The sequence below is a fragment of the Macaca mulatta genome, chromosome 13, assembly GCF_049350105.2.
Source record: "Macaca mulatta isolate MMU2019108-1 chromosome 13, T2T-MMU8v2.0, whole genome shotgun sequence".
NCBI classification, from domain to species: domain Eukaryota; kingdom Metazoa; phylum Chordata; class Mammalia; order Primates; family Cercopithecidae; genus Macaca; species Macaca mulatta.
In genome coordinates this window covers 58,965,910-58,985,859 of record NC_133418.1, presented here as the reverse complement: position 1 = coordinate 58,985,859, position 19,950 = coordinate 58,965,910, and the positions used below count along the sequence as shown (strand labels likewise).

Sequence of the window (19,950 nt, the reverse complement as noted above, 5' to 3'; positions counted from 1 at the left end):
TTATAGAGATGTTGCGAGAATGAAATGGCCTAATGCAGACCAGGTGCTTAATGCAGCACCTGACACGGCAAAGACAGTCACAAAATAGCAGCTTTTGTTACTATATGGGCTGGGGCTACTGCAGATGATGCCTAGAGAGCTGTGAAGAGTGAGGGGTTCCAGCTGCTCTCAGTTGGGACAGCAGGACACAGTTTACAGATTAGGGTCTGCCCCCTTCTGCATTGTACTTTGGCTCTTCTTTAGGCATGGATCAGAACAAAAAGACATCAAAAGGGAAGTTAAAAAGGAGACTTGCGTGTGTGTGTGCTTCGGAATGGTGGGTGGGGGGTGCGTGGTGAGGTGAGGAAACAAACATCTGTAGGTTGACTTTTATAGAACCCCATTTTAAAAGTGATATTTAATGGCTTCCGTGGGTCTGCTTAAATGTATTCCACCAGATTATTTGGTAGATAGGCCAAATAATGGGATGGGGGATGCAGGTATGCTAGTTAAATTCCCCTAGCAGAAGTACTTTCAGCCTAGGTGGGTTAAGGGAGTTAAGAACTTGTTGAAAATGAAGTGCTGTATGGTAGCTGCCAACAGTTGGAAACACTTTACCTAAAATCGTTTGAATGCAAGAATACTAAAACAAAGTTAGTTCTTTGAAAACAGCAATGGTTTCTGAAAATGGCAGGTAAATTTACATGATAGGACATTTTGCTTGAGACTGAGAATAGGCTACAGCTGCTGGTTCTGGTGGCATTTTGAAGTGCAGAGTCTTGAACTTGAAGCCAGTGTTTGGCTAACTCCTAATATAACCTTAAAAATTGGGCTCAAATATCACCTCCTCTAGGAAGCCTTCCCTGATCTTCCCAGAGCCCCCTATCTATGCTCTCAAAGCACAGTCTGAACACCTCTATTGTAGTGTTCACCGTATTTTGTTGGAGTGATCTTTTTAGATTTTTTTTCCCCTAATTTCCACTACCATCTTATTTCTAGCACCATGGACTAAGGACCTAGTAGGTGCCCAAGCTAGTCAAACTGACGTAGATATTACTAGGTTACCAAGAGAAGAGAAGGGGGAATAAAGACAGAAAGGGAGGAATCTAAGACCGCCGACAATAGTCTCTCATTTAATCATCTTATATCAAATAGACCCTGGCTCTACACATTTGAATTTAAAATTCAATGTATTGTCAATCTGGGCCCCTTTTATAGAATAATTCTTTATTCCCCATCCAGACCTGGAAAAACCGCAAACCTCAGGCAGTTCGTGTTACTTTCTTGGAAGCAAAGCAAGCATGGCTGGCTTGGGTTCAAGAGAAAGGAGGGAAATTGATCCGTCTTTCCTTTCCTACCCTCCAAGAGAAAAAGGAGATCAGTTCAGCTTAGGCAAGATCCCCTGTCAGGCAGGGACCAACAACTTAGGAAGAGTTTCTACACTGTCCAGGTCAGTGGTGCCACCCTTTGTCTCTGAACCTGCTTCTCCAACATGGTGGGCAATGGGGGAATTTTGCATAAACACTTTCTGATCAGCTGTGTCATCTCGGGGGCAGCTCTACCATCTGTGCCTGAGATGTCAAAAATAATTCTTCTAAGTATCTTCTCAGGCAGCTTTGGGATGATTTCAAACTTGAGAAAAGAAGCTGAGGGTAAAAAATTACATACCATTCCAAATCAGAGCAGACAGGCTGTAAAGTTCTAGATTTTGTTTGAAATTTCTCTTCAGTGTAGAACAGCATCTTTGTATTGACAGAAGCAGCCCTTTCCTTAATATAAGCCAAAACACAGCCATAAACCAGGTCGACAGGTATAATGTGTTTGGCATGTATTGTTATTTGTTACCAGGAGGGTTTATAGCCCACAACTCACCCTAAACAGATGAGTTCTAAATGCTTGGATTACAAATGGCTGTAAATTTAAATGTACCCAACTTGTCTTTGTTAGAGTGAACCCAGAGCACATGGCTTTCCACCCGGACTGGTTGGTTACTGCTGCCCTATTCTTTGATGGAGATTAAAAAACAAACAAACAAACATACCTGATTGCAATGGTGCTTTGAAACTCCTAGATCCTGAACTCCTTTGGGGGAACTCTGAGAGTGGGAGCAGGGCCCTCTGCAGCCAATTCAGCCTCCCAAGCTGGCTAACACCTGGTGAGTTTCTTCCCTAAGTTTTGGCGGAGGTGACCACTATGGTGTCAAGACTATGGACTTGGGAACAGATAGACTTGGGTTCAAATTTCAGCTCTACCACTTACTAGTTGAGGGACTTCAGCCCTCATCCAGTTCCCTTTTTCATTATTTATTTTCTCTTCTTGAATGGGGAATACTTTGACATGTTTGAAGACTTAAACAATATAAGGATATGTGTGCTCGGAATCTGTTCTGTCCTGTCCTTATTCATCGTGCTCACCTCTACCCTGACCATTGTCCTTAGATTCTTAGTGTTTCTTCTGGTGCTTTTTATGCAAACAAAAGCAAATTTATTATATATATTATTATTTTTCTTCCTTCCTTACCCAAAAAGCATCCTATTATATATACACTGTCCTGAACATTGTCTTGGTTTTTTTTTTCATTCATAGTGTCAGAACACAAAGATGTTCCTTATCTTTAAACATTTAAAAATTATTATTATTTTTTGAGGTAGGGTCTCATTCTGTCACCCATGACAATGAGCAAACATGGCTGTCTGCAGCCACCACCTCCTGGGCTCAAGCAATCCTCCTGCCTCAGCCTCCAGAGTATCTGGGACCACAGGGGTACACCACCATGACTGGCTAATTAAAAAATTTTTTTTTTTTGTAGAGACAAGATCTTGCCATGTTGCCCAGACTGTCTTCTTTATGTTTCATAGATGTATATTATGCTATAGCATGGATATATCATAGTTTATTCAACCAGTACCCCATTGCATGGTTTCTAGTCTTTTGCTATTAGACATAATGCTACAATGAACATCCTGGGTTGTACGTCCTATGTTTACTGGTATGCCTGTAGGAACACCTCTGCTGGGAGAAAGGATAAATGCATCTGTAGTTTAAGTAGAGCTGGAATCATGTGGTTCTAACTTCTTGAAGATTTGTTTTAAGAATGGTGGCTGAGGCCGGGCGCGGTGGCTCACGCCTGTAATCCCAGCACTTTGGGAGGCCGAGGCGGGCGGATCACAAGGTCAGGAGATCGAGACCACGGTGAAACCCCGTCTCTACTAAAAATACAAAAAATTAGCCGGGCGCGGTGGCGGGCGCCTGTAGTCCCAGCTACTCAGGAGGCTGAGGCAGGAGAATGGCGTAAACCCAGGAGGCGGAGCTTGCAGTGAGCCGAGATCGCGCCACTGCACTCCAGCCTGGGCGACAGAGCGAGACTCCATCTCAAAAAAAAAAAAAAAAAAAAAAAAAAAAAGAATGGTGGCTGAAATGATGCTATTATCTCATAGTAAAGCATATTGTAACAACAAGTCATCCAAAACTTATTATATTTACTCCCAGGTAGTACCATGCTACTTTATAATGGAGTGAGCATGGACTTGAGTCTGATAATCCTGTGTTTTGAATCTTAGCTCCACCACCTACTAGACATGCTATATTGGACACACACCACAGGTTTTAAGTCTGTCTGTTTATCTGGAACAGAGTTGACCTCATAGTGGGTGCTTAATAAATGTTCCTTGATTGAATACTATAGGGACACTGTTGAAGATGCTGCTGCTTTGTTCATTCCATGTCTTCTTCATGAGGACCCCCAGCCAATCTCTTACTGTCTGTCTCAGGGTTGACTGTTTCTAAACAACTGGGGTTTGATTTTATCCCATGAACACTGTGGATCATGCAAGGGATTATGTTTTTTTCTTTTCACTTTGGCTGCTAAGAGGCTCAGAGCCAAGTTTGCTGTTCTCCTCTAGCCGGCATCCAGTCTTTTAGGGCAGACATTTTATAAACCAGTGTTTCCCAAACTTGGCTGTACAGCGTAATCACCTGGGACACTTGGAAAAATCCCAATGGCTAGAACACACCCCATATTAATTAAGTCAGGACCTCTGGGGGTAGGACTTAGGCATCAGTACTTCTTTTTTTTTTTTTTTTTTTTTTTTTGAGATGGAGTTTTGCTCTTGTTGCCCAGGCTGGAGTGCAATGGCATGATGTCGGCTCACTGCAACCTCTGCCTCCTGGGTTCAAATGATTCTCCTGTCTCAGCCTCCCAAGTAGCTGGAATTACAGGCACCTGCCACCAAACTTGGCTAATTTTTGTATTTGTAGTAGAGACAGGGTTTCACCATATTGGCCAGGCTGGTCTCAAACTCCTGACCTCATGTGATCCTCCCACCTTGACCTCCCAAGGTGCTGGGATTACATGTGAGCCATTGTGCCTGGCCGGCGTCAGTACTTTTTAAAGCTCCTCAGGACATTCTCATGCACAGACAAGGTTGAGAACAGGTATTCTAAGATAAACATACCCCTGCTTTTTCTCAGTTTTCCTGTTCTTATTTTTCTTTCATAGTAATGTATATTAGTTCTCTTATCTCCTGCACTGTTCCCATCAGCTTCCATGTAGAAAATAAAACATGGCTTCTTGTAAGTCAATGGCAACCAGATGCTTGAGAATAAAGCAAGCAAGGGAACAGGGAAGGAAATCAGGTATGTCACTAGGGGAAAAATCATTTATTCATCTATGCATGCATCATTCATTTATATTCAACAAATATTTATGACATGCTATGGGCTCAGCTGCATGTTATGAGGGGTGGGAATTACCTCTCTGTTGAAAATCATGTCTAGGAGAGATTCTTTCTAGATAATATGTTTTTTAGGTATGTGATAATTTCAGATTGTTTAATAGGAGCGGTGTTTCTGACATTTCTTTTCCCCTCCAGGGAGAACCTTGGCATTTACCCAGAGAAACATCCTAATGTGTACCGCAGCAGGGCGTGGTAAAGAACCTAGAAACATGTCAGTCAGTAGAAGGTGTATTGGCCCCCAGAAAGCCAAGCATTTGTCTGATGAAGCATAGAGTGGATTCTGGCTTATATCTTTCATCACTCGGCTGGGTGCTTCATCAGCGGAAAAGGTAGCAGCTGAGAGCATTAGCAGAAACAGTCAATGGGCTAAGCGCTCTGTGAGAGCTGCAGACTCAATCAAGGAGGGCTGGGAGCCCAGGTGTGGACTGTCATGAGAAGTCCACTTGCAGCAGTAGCAGTGGCAGTGATCTTCATAAACACAGGCTCACTGTGCTCAGAGCCCCATTTTCCCACTGACACTGACCAAGATGCATCCTGGCTGTGCGCAGACCCCGGAGAGAACTAACCGATAGTGGCAACACTGGCACAATGGCCAGCCAAGGAGGGAAAAGCAAAGCAAAGAGGACTGAGGCAAAGCAAAAAGGACTGAAGATATGAAGACACATATCTCTACTGAGAAGAGCTCTTCATAGAACAAGGACAAATGGCCAGCAAGGTGCCATGCCTGAAAGTATTCAAAACCAAGTCCAGCTTCCTGGTCTCACCTATGTCATCGGAAGTGTGTAGATTCTAGGCTAAAGGGCTACTTTTGTTCAATAGGTGGAAACAAACATTAAGCATCCTGAAATTATTGCTGAACTCGGGGATGAGGGCAGCTTCGATTTCTTCTCTGAACATGGAATTGTTTGCTGGATTTTGCAGGCTTGACTCCTTGACTTCAGCAGTGCAGTTGTAGAAACAAGCCAGCAGCAGTGGCCACACCTAAGCTGGGTCGCGCCTTCCAGGCAAGTGTCCCTGCCAAGGTGGGAAAACCTGAGATGCTCCCCAGTGGGTGCAAATATGTGGGAGAAAATTGAATAAAATTTCCCCTGGGGCGCCCCCCAGGAAGCATGCTTCCTTCTCCACTCTCCGTTTGGCTCTCATTTTCAGTTCCTCTGTGCCCAGGCAAAACCTTTATGTTGTTAAAAATGAAATTAGAACCGAAAGGAAGCAGGGAGCAGTTGTGGCCAAAGATGACACTGAAAAAAGGTGGAAATTGGTGGCAGCATCAGGTTTTCCCTGCTGGAGTTTGCACCCCTAAAATAAGCAGGCAGAAAGTTGGCAGGAAAGCAGAGCTGCAGGCCGCTCAGTCATTGGGTCCCACCACGGGATACCCAGTGCCGTGCTGACCCCAGAGCAGATCCAGACTCTCCTCCCGACTCCCTCACCCCTTCCTCTCCTTCAGGGGGCCTCACAGCACCCCCTACCCCCAGCTCTTACCCATGCAATGCACAGGCCCTTCCCCAGTTCTGAAGGGATTTATGCGTTTTGGAGGAGCAGGTTTTAAAGCCAAAAGGGCTTTTTGGTGATGTGCAAGAGCCCAAAGGCTGGCACCACGGCCCGGCCGCTGGGTGCAGGCCAGTGAGGCTCATACTCGCTGGCCCCAGGGGTTGGGGGTTGGGCGTGGGGTGGGGGCTTTCCCTGGATCCTAGGTGGACCAAGTCATCTCAGAGGAGTGAGGACTGGAGCGGGATGCTCATGCTTCTGTCCTCAAGGGGCAAGCGCTGCAGGGAGAGGCTCCCGGCTGACACCCTTTAGGAGGCCTGGAATTGGGGCGGCTTTTCCTGACAGAGGGCTGTCTGGCTTGCTGAGCTGGGCTCTGCCAAAAAGCCATCTGAGCCCTGGCTTTCATGCTAACGTAAGGAAGTGATTAGGACTGGAAACTTGAACTTGGAATGTGGTCTCTCCAGGCCCAGGGTACTTCTAGTGTGCCTCGTTGGGTAAAACAGGCTTTTTCAGCTGCCTTGCCATGGAGCGGGAAGAGCCCGTAGCTGTGAGGTGTAAGCTGTGGGTCTGGCCTGGCCTGTCGCCCTCAGTGTGAGGGGACAGCACCCTCAGCATCTCTGGGCCTCACAGGAGGGTCTCAGCCCCTTTCTACCTCAATAAATTTTATGTAATCAAGTGTGTTATTCATTTGGCGTCTTTCTTTCCCCGTAGTTTGTGTAGAAAGGAAGTGGAGTTGTGGTAAAAAGAAACCCAGCGCAGCCAAAACACACATACACAAACCCCCGGGCATCTCTCGGTTGAGTTTCGCTTGTCAGAAAGTGCCGCAAAAAGACAGCTTGATTTTTCTTTATGCAGCTTGTCTGCAAATGGCACTTGAACTGAAATATTCCCTTTCATCTTTGTGACAGAAATATGATTCAGTAATTCTTTGTGAAAATGTAGATGATACGCTGCCGTAGTTATAGTGAGTTAGGTTTAAGTGGCAAATGCCTACTGATAAAGACTTAATTAAAGACACAATAGCAGTGGGAGGTCATTATAGTAATTACAGTCCCGGCTTTATTGTTGGGGTCCAGTACTGAACTGTAGCAGCACATTACCACCACATAGTGTCTTGGTCTGATGAGACAGTGATCCGGCTCAGTGTACTTAGACTTTCACTTGCCATGAGATCGGGACTTTCTGCAGTTGCCCTGGTTCCACTTTATTTTCATGTAGACTTTGTGCCTCATTTAAAATACGTGATAAAATAAATCGGTAATCTCCTAAGGGTGCATTCTGTTTCATCTTTTTCTCGATACATATTAGACTGGCACCAGTGGCATGTGAAGGATTGCTAAGGTACCCTGGAACTTCTTTTACAGCTGCACACCTGTATGCCTGATCTTGGGGAATTCTGAAACCTTGGAGAGAAAAATCTTGTGAGGCCAGCAACTTTCTCATTGCCTGGGATAGGACAATGGGTGGTGTCCTGTGGAGGTCTGCAAGGGATTGACTTTGGTTGATTGTGAAGTACATGAAGCTGTTGTCTCTCATTTCTGAGCAAAGAGGTATAGCTCTCGGCACCTCCTGAGGGCCTCTGCTTCCAGGTCTGTCACATCACTTTGAGGGCACTGCTCTGGGCCAGACCGCAGGCAGAGTGCTTTTGTGGATTTAAGGACAAACCTCATGCTTGCAGGACAGGGGCAGGGCCTTGAACTGGGTTGTCATGCAGGTTGGAATGTTGGTATCAAAGAATAAGAGTCATTAGCAGTTTGCTAATGTAGTTGAGAACATTGTCAGCATCATTATAGATGATGGGAACAGTAGTCACTGGGGACTCCAAAAGGAGGGAGGGAGAGAGGGGAGGCAAGGATTAAAAACTACCTATCTACTATGCTCACTACTTGGGTGGCAGGGTCATTCATACCCCAAACCTCAGCATTATCCAAGATACCCATGCAACAAACCTGCATATGTATTCCTTGCATCTAAAATAAAAATTAAAAAAGAATATTGTCAGTATAATTTCAGAGCTATCCCCAATTGAATACCATAAGGTAGGGGTGGGTTAATCATGAAGGTGCATCTAAATGGCGCCTTCTGCCTCTTAGAAATCTGGGATAAGTAGTTTGTGGGTTATTAGACATCTTGCTTATCAGTTGAAGTTGTGGAAGTCTTACCCCTTTTTCCTAAAATCACTGCCCCTAGACATCACCTTGCCTAATGACGCTTCAACAGGCATTTCTGCTCCTGACCAGGGCTAATGAGATGTCAGATGAGACTCATTTAGAGTGATTTTAGAATATTCAGAAAATATACCTCAAAAATATCTTCCTCGCTGTTTTGTTGCTATGACAGAAATCATCCCAATAGCAATCCTTTGGGTTGTGTTAGAAGTTACAAACACCTTTAAGGTGAATAACAGTATGGCCCAGAAGGTGTTCCTTGACCCTATCATAGGAGTGCTAGGCCATCAAGGATCAGATAAAATTAAATAACACCCTCACATGTCCTCCCAGGTCCTGGATCCTGACACTTCTTGAGCTTCTTGGCTGCTTTCTGACTTCATTGCTGATTGAGACTCTGGCTTTTGGCTACTCTATTTGGCTCTTGGCCTCTCCCAGCCTACTGGTTGGAATTAATTTTGGCTTTGCTTGATTGACTCATCTGCTGTCTCCTGGACTGACTTTGATGTGTGGCTGGCACCTACCTTCAGCAAGTCTCAGCCTTGGGTTTTACCACATCTTACCTGTGCTCAGGGCCTTGGTGTAAAGTGCCAATAATCCTTAAGGGAGTGGCTTCCCTACTTAAAACCCTTTAAAGGGGTTGGCTTCCAAAAGGCAAAGTATTAGATCCTTGGGTGGAGAGTGGGATTGGGATGATAGATGGGGGAGAGAATATTGAATAGTTGGGGACTTCAACATTTCACTTTTAGCAGTTGATAGAACTAGTAGACAGAAGATCAGCAAGGATACAGTAGAATTGAAAAATATCGTCAAACAATAGGATCAAACTGACATTTATAGAATACTTCACCCAACAGGAGTAGAATCTGCATTCTTTTGAAGTACCCACAAAACAGTCACCAAGACTATATCCTGGATCATAAAACCAGCTAAAATGTTTTAAAGGATTGAAATCGTACAGAACATATTCTTGGAGCATAATGAAATCAAACTAGAAATTGATAGTGGAAAGACAATGGGAATCTGTAGATCAAAGAAGAAACCTTAAAGGAAATAAAACAAAAATACAACCAAATAAAAATGAAAAAAAACGTAATCAATATTTGTGAGATGCAGTGTTGAGAGGAAAATTTATAACACCAACTACTTATGTAAAAAAGATAAAAGATTTCAAATCAATAACCTAAGTTCTCATCCCAAGAAACTGGAAAAAGAAGAGCAAAACAAGCCCAAAGCAAATCGAAGGAATGAAATAATAAAGAACAGAAGTCAGTGACACTGAAAACTGGAAAACAATACAAAAAGTAATGAAACAAAAAACTAGTTATTCAAAAGAAATTAATGAATTTGATAAATCTCAAGCAAGATTGACAGAGATTAAAAAAGAGAAAATATACAAATAACCAATATCAGGCATGAAACAGGCTATCACAACAGATCCTGTAGCTGTTGAAGGGATAATAGGGGAATATTATGAACAAATTTGTGCTCAGAAATGAGAAACTTAGAAGAAATAGACCAATTCCTTAAAAACCACAAGTTACTGAAACTCAGCCAAGATTAAATGGGTAACATAAATAGTTGTATAACTATTTAAAAATTAAATTTGTAATTAAATAGCTACTGAAAAAAATTTCCAGGCCTAGATGGAAGGATTTTACTAGAGGATTTTTATCAAATGTTCAAGGAAAAATTAATACCAATTTTATACAGTCTCCCACAGAAAATAGAAGAGGGGGAAATATCATTCAACTAATTTTATGAGGTGAGTATTACTGTTGTTCCAAAACCAGGCAAACACAACAGAAAAAAAGAAAACTATAGACTATTATCTCTCAGAAACTTAAATGCAAAAATATTCAACATAATTTTAGCAAATCAAATCCAGCAATGATTAAAAACAATAATAGACTATGACCAAGTGGGATTTATTTCAGGTATACAAGGCTGATTCAATATTTAAAAATGAATCAACATAATTTACCATTCCAGCATCATTGATAATGTCACTTGGGGCAGAAAACAAATTTAACACAATTTTATTCCTATTTATAACAAAGACTCTCAGTACATTATGAATAGATGAGAACTTCCTCAAGCTCATAAAAAGCTTCTAGAAAAAATGCAGCTAACATTGTATTTAATGGTGAAGAACTAAATGCTTTCCCTGAGACTGGGAACAAAGCAAGAATGTCTGCACTCGCTAGTCTTATTTAACATAGTATTAGTACTTCTAGCCACTGTAACAAGGCAAGAAAAAGAAAGAAAAGGCATTCAGACTGGAAAAGAAGAGAGAAAATTGCCTCTACACACACACAGACACAATGCAGGTGTAACTGGTGAAATCTGAATAAACTCTATGATTTGTGTTGTGTCAGTTTCCTGGGTTTGATATTGCACTGTAGTACAATAGTTCAGCAAGAAGTTAACATTGGAATGGCGGCGTCGGGGCTAGGTGAAGGGTATCCAAGACCTGCTTGTACATTTCTTCTATTTTCAGATAACATAATTGTGTATATAGAAAAATCCACCCAAATCTATGAAAAAACTTCTAGAAATAAATGAGTTTAACAACGTTGAAGGATACAAGATCAACACACAAAACTCGATTGCATTGCTATATACTGACAATGAACTAAAATTTAAAAAAGCTATTTACAAATGCTGCAAAAAGAGAAATACTTAGGCACAAAATATGTGTAAGATCTGTATACTGAAAATGACAAAACGCTGATGAAAGAAATGAAAGACCTAAATATTTGCAGAGACATGTCACAGATTAGAAGACTCAACATAGTAAAGATGTCAGTTCTCTCTAAATTGATCTATAGGTATAATGTTATTTCTATTAAAGCCTGCTAAAATTCACATGAAAAAGGAGAGGCACTATTATAGCCAGAATAAATTTGAGAAAAAAGAAGAAAATGGGAGAAATTATTATTTTAATGTTAAGGTTTATTATATAGTTCTAATAATCAAGGCAGTGTGGTGTTTACAGAAGGCTAAACACATGAATCAATGCCACAGAATAGGGAACTCAAACAAATCCACACAAATATACCCGGTTAATTGTTGACAAAGGAGCCAAAGCAATTCAATGGAGGAGGAATAGTCTTCAGTAAATGGTGCTGGGGCAATTGGATATCCATAGGCAAAAAACCGGATGTCAACCAAAATCTCACACTTTATGCAAAATTAACTCAAAATGGATCATGGACTTAAATGTGAAACACTGAACTATACAATTTCTGGAAAAAAATAAGAGGAAATCCTTGTGAACTTAGAGTAGACAAAAGGTTTATAGACTTGACACCAAAAGCATAGTCCAGAAAATAAAATATTGATAAATTGAACCTCATTGAAATTTAAAACTTTTTGCTTTGCAAAAGACCATATTAAGAGGATAAAAAGGCAAATGACAGACTGGGAAGACATTTGCAAATTGTGTATCTGACAAAGGACTTGTATCTAGAATATATAAAGAACTCTCAAAATTGAACATTAAAAAACTAACAATCCATTTATAAAATGGGAAAAAGACATGAACAGACATTTTTGAAGAGGATGTACAGATGATAAGCACATGAAAAAATGTTCGTCATCATTAGGCATTAGAGAAATGCAATTTTAAATGACAATGAGTTATACCTCTCAGATGTCTAAAATAAAAAATAGTAATAACTTCAAATGCTGGCAAAGTTTTGGAGAAATAGAATCATTCATATATTGTTAATGGAAATGTAAGACTATACAATCATTCTGGAAAATAGTTTGGCAGTGGCTTAAGAAACTAAACATGCAACTACCATGCAACTCAGCAATTCTTCTCCTTGGGCATTTATCCCAGAGAAAGGAAACTTATGTTCACTCAGAAACTTGTACAGTAATGTTCACAACAGCTTTATTAATAGCCCCAAATGGGAAACCACACAAATGTCCTTCAATGGGTGGTTGGTAAAACCAACTGTGGTACATTATACCATAGAATTCAACTTAAAAAGGAAAGAGCTATTGACACATGCAACAACTTGGATAAATCTCAAGGAAATTATGCTCAAGGAAAAAAGCCATTTGCAAAAGGATACATACTGCATGATTCCATTTATAAAACATTTATGAAATAACATAGAGATGGAGTGGTTGCCAAGAATTAGAGATGTAGTAGGGTCAGGGGGGTACAGTAGACATGGATATAAAGGGGTAGCACAAGGGAGTCTTGTGGTGATGCAATAATTCTGTATCTTCATTACACTGGTGGTTATACAAAGCACCATGTGATAAAATTGCACAGAGCTACACACACACAGACACAGACACGTACAAACACAGGTATAACTGGTGAAATCTGAATAAGCTCTATGATTTGTGTTGTCAATTTCCTGGTTTTGATATTGTACTGTAGTACAATAGTTCAGCAAGATGTTAATATTGGAACGGAGGCATGGGGGGCTAGGTGAAGGGTGCCCAAGACCTGCTTGTACATTTCTCTACAACTTCCTGTGAATCTATAATTATCTCAAAATAAAAAATAATAAAATCCAATAATCCTTGAAGGAGTGACTTCTAAGCCCTAGAGGGGAAAGGACTGATTCTTGGGTGGAGGGTGAGGCTGTCATGGTAGGTAGGGGAGATAATATTGAAAAGGGAGAAGGGAGCAGAAAAATTTCAAAGAAAAATCATATTTCCCATTTATTTGGGGGCCAGGGATTGCCAGGATGTTATACTGAAATAGTTTTGGGGTTAAGGTGGGTGGGAACAGAGCATTGAAATGCATAGGGCATGTTTTAAATTTTTATTTATCTAAAAAATTATTTTTTGAACAACTGAAAAATACAAGAGAGTAAAACGAAGAAAATTAAAGCCTATTTGTATTCTTAGTACCCAGAATTGTCCATTGTTAACAGATGGCATCTTTGTTTCTAGTCTTCTGTTTTTTTTTTTTTTTTTTTCTGTTTGCATTTTAAAGAAAAATCACTCTTGTTTTTTCCAGGGAAGTTATATTTTATGGTGAGAAGCAAGGAAATGGGCTAGAGAGATGGGAGGAAGTAAAGAGATAACAAAAGCCAAAGAGACTTTTTGCATCTTCTTGCTTTGTTTCTTCACGTCGATCTTTTCTTTTCTGCCTGAGCAAGGGAGGCTGAATTACTTGAAGTGTTGAAGGGCTCTTTAACCGCACTCGGTTTTCAAGCGGATGTTTTATGGCACCACGATGATCTGGTTTACTGCTAAGGAGCAGATGCCCATGGCACAAAACTCAGGTAATAACTGAGTTTGGAGGCTCAGGAAGGCAGATAATTTTGAATGAATGTAGTATTTAGAAATGATTAACCACCAGAAAGTGGGGAAATCATTTATTATGAGTATAGTCTGGGAGGTTAATTTTTTTCTGTTTTCTTTCTGGCTCCTTAGATATTTTCCACTTCAGTAATTACTTTTTAATTCCAGTTAAGTGAATTTGGAATTCCAAACATTCCTGGAATTATAAATTTTAGTATCTGAAAATCAAATAAGAGTGAGTGTTGTACATTCTTTGTGCAACAGACATTCCATCTGCGGCTGGGACATCTCTCTGCTTGGAAAAAAAGTTTTAAGATGAAAGTTTGATCTCTTAACCTTTTCATCCTTGTCCTTTTGGAAGCAGAGTTGCCATCTATCCTTAAGATACTGTAATTTATAAAGGAAAGAGGTTTAATTGATTCACAGTTCCACATGACTGGGGAGGCCTCACAATCATGGTGGAAGGTAAGTGAGGAGCAAAGTTACGCCTTACTTGGTTGCAGGTGAGAGAGCACGTGCAGGGGAACTCCTCTTTATAAAACCATCAGATTTCATGAGACTTATTCACTATCACGAATCCAGCATGGGAAAGACCCACCCCCATGATTCAATTACCTCCCACTGGGTCCCTTCCACAACACATGGGAATAATGAGAGCTACAATTCAAGATGAGATTTGGGTGGGGACACAGCCAAACCATATCAGATACCAAAAAGTGATCTTGGAAAAAATGAGGGAATTCTGGAAAATAAAATGTGTCTTAATGAGGAATGTTAGGGAGAACTGTGCATATACAGGGAATTTGAAAGACCAAAGGCACAAGGTTGCCAATGTGAGCTTGACCTGGAAGGTCACACAGAGTTCTTTCTTGAAGGGAGAAGTGAATTCTTTCTTGAAGAGGCACTCTCCAGGTCTGTCACTGACTCCTTGTCCACAGGAGAACAAAGGTCACCTGTTAATGCCCAGGCATGATGCTGGTTTCAGAAGGTGCTCACTCTATGGGAAGAGGGAGAGAGTAGAATAGACACATTGGATTTGGGAAGTATACTTGTGGTTGTTGGGATTGGGGTATTTTTTGAGTGCATTGTGATAAATCTGACTTCCTTCAGATGAATGTCAGAGACTTTGGGGAAATAGAGCATAATGAATGGAGAGCAAATTAGAAATTACAGTACTAGGTGAAACTTGAGTCTTGAGAAAAAGCCAGGCTGTAAAAGACCAGGGGAAGAGTGTTCTAGGAAGAGGGAACAGTGTGTACAAAGCTCTTGAGGCAGGAATGAACTTTGTGTGTTCAAGGAACAGAAAGAATGTCAGTGTGCTGGAGAACAGTGAGCAATGGGGATAATAACATACAATTAGGTCAAAGACTGTAGTTGTTCATACTATCTGCTCTATGACCTAGCTATTTTACTTGTAGGTATTTATCTAAGAGAGATGAGTGAATATGCCCACCAAAAGACCTGTACAAAATGTTCACGTAATTTTATTTATAATACCCTCAAGCTGGAAACTACCCAAATGTCCATTAACAATGGAATGAAAAAATTAATGTGGTACATTCATACGATGGATACTATCTAGTACTGAAAAAGACTGAACTCATGCTGTATGCAGTGATATGGATGAATCCCACAGGTACAATACTAAGAAAAAAGAGTCAGACATAAAAGAGTACATACTGTGTAATTTCATTTATACGAAGTCCAAGGACAGGTAAAATACTCTATAGTGATAGAAAGAATCATGGTATCTGTGGGGAGGTATTACCTGGGAGAGGACACCAGAGAGCTTTTTGGCATACTAAAAGTGTTTTATATCTTGATCTGGGTGGTGGTTATATGAGTGTACACATATAGGTAAAAATTCAGCAAGCTGTATACTGAAGACTTGTGCATTTTAAAAATGTATGTTATTCTTCAATTAACAAAAGTAGAAAACATTTAAGTCATTGGTTAGGCAGACACCAGACTATGTAGGACCTTGTAAACCATGGCAAGAATTTGGGATTTCATTCTAAGTCACATTCTAAGTCACTAAGTGACAATAGGAAGTCACTGGACGGTTTCAGCAGGTAGAAACGTGGCTGGATTGCATTTTTAAAAGATACTCTGCTGCCATGTCAGGAGTGATAGCACGAAGAAAAGTTAGAGACCTTTGTAGAGTTCAGGCAAGAGAGGATGACGTTGTGAACTAGCATCCCAGCACTAGAAATGGAAAGAAATAGATAGATTTGAGATTTAATTTAAAGGTAGAGCTGATAGACCGACTGCTCGATTGTGGGTAGACAGAGGTGCTGAGTCCAGTGCGACACGATGCTGGCAGCAATGGGAGGAGTCTGCTGGTGAGGAGCACAGATTGTTGCTTGGCTCCCAGCATCTGCTGTCCTGGGAAGCACATGGCATCCCTGGTAATGAGGACTGTACAGTATTTCTCAGACTTCCTTACAGCTAGGTACAAGCACGTGACCAAATTCTTGCTTGATCATGCCTTTAAAGGATAAGGGCATGGCTGTCCCTTCCTGGTGGCTGGAATGCTGCTCCATGGTAATGAGCCTTCTGCAACAAGTGGACAAGGATGACACCTTAGGGATGACGATGCAGCAACATAGAAGGAGCCTGGACCCTTGATGACTTTACAGAGCTGAGCTCCCAAACAAGCTCAGGCTTTTATGTGAGCAAGAAATAAATCTTGGCTAAGCCACTACAATTTTGGGTTTCTTTTACATGCAGCCAACCGATGGAAGATCATGCATTCTCCCCAGGCCTATAAGACATTGAAGTCTTTCAGCAGCTGGATAGGTGAGTCAGAGCCCAGGAAAGGGGGTGGAGATAGAAATCTGAGAATCATTAGCATGTGGTACCTAAAGTTCACCTACTTATCTACCTGCTTCTACAAACTTGACTTATTGCCTAGCCTTAGCTATTGTTGCCAGCATTTGTATCAAACTCTCTGCTCTCAGGTCTTGGGCCCTTGAGGTCCACTGTAAAAACAGCTTGTGAAGAGCTTCTAGGTCCCCATGTTTCTCTCTCTTGTACTGAATTCCCTGTGCTCTACTGCCAGCTGGTCACACTCATGTTGGCTCTTAACTATGAACAGCTTCAGGTTGCTGTGGAATTGTTCCAAGTACCTATACCTGTCTCCACCTAGCAGAGAACTAGTCCCGAGAGGCAGGGATGCATTTTTTTGCTTTATTGTGTTCCTTCTGCAGACATCACACTATGCCTGTAGGCACAGCTCAAGAAACATCCCTAATTATGAAACAGATCTTAAAAAGTGCTTGCAGATAAATGAAAATATTTCCAAGGAATCTAGACTAGGGAGCATCAAAATGATTTCTCTACTCAACCTACCAACACTAACCTCAGGAGAGGTTAGTAGAAGTGTATTTGCTGGAGTGCAATTAGAGTAAAAGCTATTAAGGGCATAGATGAATACAATAATGGGGTTATGGATTGGCGTGTGGGCAGGCCTGCACATGGGTGTGCACATGGGTGTGCTGGGAAAGAAGGGCAAAACATTAAAATGTGTGGGATGAATGTCAGTTGCTTTCAGAGAGACAAATGCAACCCACCCATTTCTCCTCACTTGGGACACTCACTGATGGGGAGCAAGGATGCATTTAGTTAGGAATCCTAGTGTACGGCATAATTTCATCTTGGAGAAGCTGATTCGGTTGGGGTATCTGTACAACCAACCAACAGCGTGCCTAGCATCAGCACCCAAGAAAACCACCTGGGAGGGAAGGAAGTCACTAGACAAATATGTGCTCTCAAAATGTTTCGGATTGTAAGTCCAGTTGAAAACATTTCATCTTATTGGTTCTATTGCCCCTGGGTTTCAGCTTGTCTCTTTTCATGTGCCAGGCCCTTTGCTCAGACGCAATAACTCTTGAAATTCTGAGAGAGAGAGAAATTGCTACAAAAGCACTGGATTCCAGTCTGAACTTCCAAATAGAGAACAGAGGGAATAAATTTCAGAACCGGTATATCTCTCTGAGATAGAGACACTTGATTTTCTCCCAGATACTTATGTTTTTTATACTTTCTATGTTTTCTTTCTTTCTTTTTCCTTCCTTCCTTCTTTCCTTCCTTCCTTCGCTCCTTCCCTCCCTCCTTCCTTCTTTCTTTCCCTTCCCCTTCCTTCTTTCCCTTTTCCCTTCCCTTCCCTTTTCCCTTCCCTTCCCTTCCCTCTTCCCTTCCCTCTTCCCTTCCCTCTTCCCTTCCCTTTTCCCTTCCCTCTTCCCTTCCCCCTTCACTTCCCCCTTCCCTTCCCCCTTCCCTTTCCTTCCCTTCCCTTCTTTTCTCTTTTTCAGAGCCTCACCCTGTCACCTAGGCTGGAGTGCAGTGGTGGAGTCTCGGCTCACTGCAACCTCTGCCTCTCAGGTTCAAGCTATTCTTGTGTCTTAGCCTCCCAAGTAGCTGGGATTACAGGTGTGCACCACCACCCTGGCTAATTTTTGTAGTTTTAGTAGTGATGGGGTTTCTCCATATTGGCCACACTGGTCTCAGTGTGGCCTTCCTTGTGTGTGTGATTCACCTTCCTTGACTTTCTATGTTTTCTTGAATAATAGCTTGGCCTCTCTTAACAGGCAAGGAACCAGTGTTTTTGTATAATAGAGCAAACAGGAAATCTGGGGCAATAATATGGGAGGGAGAACTGATGGAACAAGCATGGAGGCTGTGTCCCCATTCTGCATTGTCACAGTTGGCAGTGTGACTTGGGCCAGATAATAACGATGGTGACTATGCTATTTTTCTAGAGCTTCCATAAAAAATTCCAGATGGCTTAAACAGCAGAAATTTATTTTCTCACAGTTTTGGAGGCTGGATGTCCAAGATCAAGGTGTTGGCAGATTTGGTTTCTCCTGAAGCTTCTCTCCTTGGCTCATCTTTTTGCTGTGTCCTCACATGGCCTTTTCTCTGTGCACCAGCTTCCCTGGTGTCTCCTCCTCTTCTTGCAAGGACACCAGTCATTTTGGATCGGGGCTCTACCCTTATGACCTCACTTAACCTCAATTCCCTCTTTAAAGGCTCCATCTCTAAATACAGTCACGTTCTGAGGTATACTAGGGGTTAGGACTTTTAACATATGAATTTAGGGGGACACAATTCACTTCATAATGGTGATAGTAATAATAATAATATAATATTAATAGAAGGCTGCTGGAAATCCAAAGACATAAAAATGATAATAATAACTAATAACTAGTAATAATAATATAATGATAGAAGGCTTCATTTATTGAGTTCTTACTTAGCCCAGACACTATTACAATTGCTGTCTATGAATTTTCTTACTTATTTCTTAAAGCAACCCTATGAAATAGTTACTATTATTATCTTTCACATGAGCACAAAAGCTGTCCAAAGAAACACATTCAGTGAATTATAGGGTTAGGATTTTGACTCCAGAGTCTCAGGTCTTATCTCCTAAGCTATACTAATTCCAAACATCTGGGGGCTTCATGTTATCTGTGTGTACAAAGGAATAGATATCGCTTAGAATCTTTTTCGATTCTAACATTCAAGGCTTTATTTGACTACATTTTTCTTGTTTATTGAACATGCTACTTTGAAGGAAGGCCCGGTCTTAGGTGTTTTGGAAGATGATGAAGCAGGACTGGTTTTGCTCTAAATTTTCAAGGACTCGCCCGTTGCTTGGTTTCTTGCATTATTGCTTATGATCAAATCACCTGCTTGGATCCTGGTCTGTGTTTGGGTGTGACATTCCCCCTTACCTGAGTTTCGTTTGGTTTCCTCATCTCACCATATTCGATGGTTTCTAAGAGATTTGAGTTCTGTGTTGCTTTCAGCAGCATTTCCAGGAGCGGGGGACCTGCTCTTGCACCCAAGTCCCTAGTCCTAGTGCCAGGGTCTCTGTTGCCACCTGTCTGCCTGTGCCTCTACCATTCACCTGCCTTAGGCCCCAGAACCCCACTTTCTCAGGTAGGGTACTAGTTGGTGACCTGCTTTGCTCCACGAAGCCTATGCAATGCCTGAACCCCATTTCTCCCAGCCTGACCCCTTCTTGGCAGCTGTATTGCCCCTTCCTGGGGCTTGTAAGAAATGAGAAAGAGAAACTTGGTAAGATGGGGGCCAAATACTTGGCTTTAAACCCACAATACCCTGAGTCATGAAAATAATGGTATTACAATCTAACTTTCAGCTTGTTGCAGGATTACATTTCAGGAGGTGTCCCAGTTGCCTGCCAGTTACCATTTTTATGTCTTGGGATTTCCAGCAGCCTTCAAGCACATGCTGGCATTTCAGATTCACTTGGTGCAATTAAAGAAATTGCATGACTG

The 19,950-nt window shown here is 41.6% G+C and overlaps 1 long non-coding RNA gene across 1 annotated transcript in view; it reads left to right on the top strand.

The window, feature by feature from the left end:
* LOC106992990 (uncharacterized) overlaps positions 1-6,875 on the top strand; it is a 37,641-nt gene extending 30,766 nt beyond the window's left edge. Inside the window, exons 8-9 of the long non-coding RNA XR_003722142.2 lie at positions 1,927-2,134; positions 4,851-6,875. This is a non-coding gene — a long non-coding RNA (uncharacterized LOC106992990). The remainder of the gene's footprint in view (positions 1-1,926; positions 2,135-4,850) is intronic.
* Positions 6,876-19,950: the final 13,075 nt, after the last annotated feature.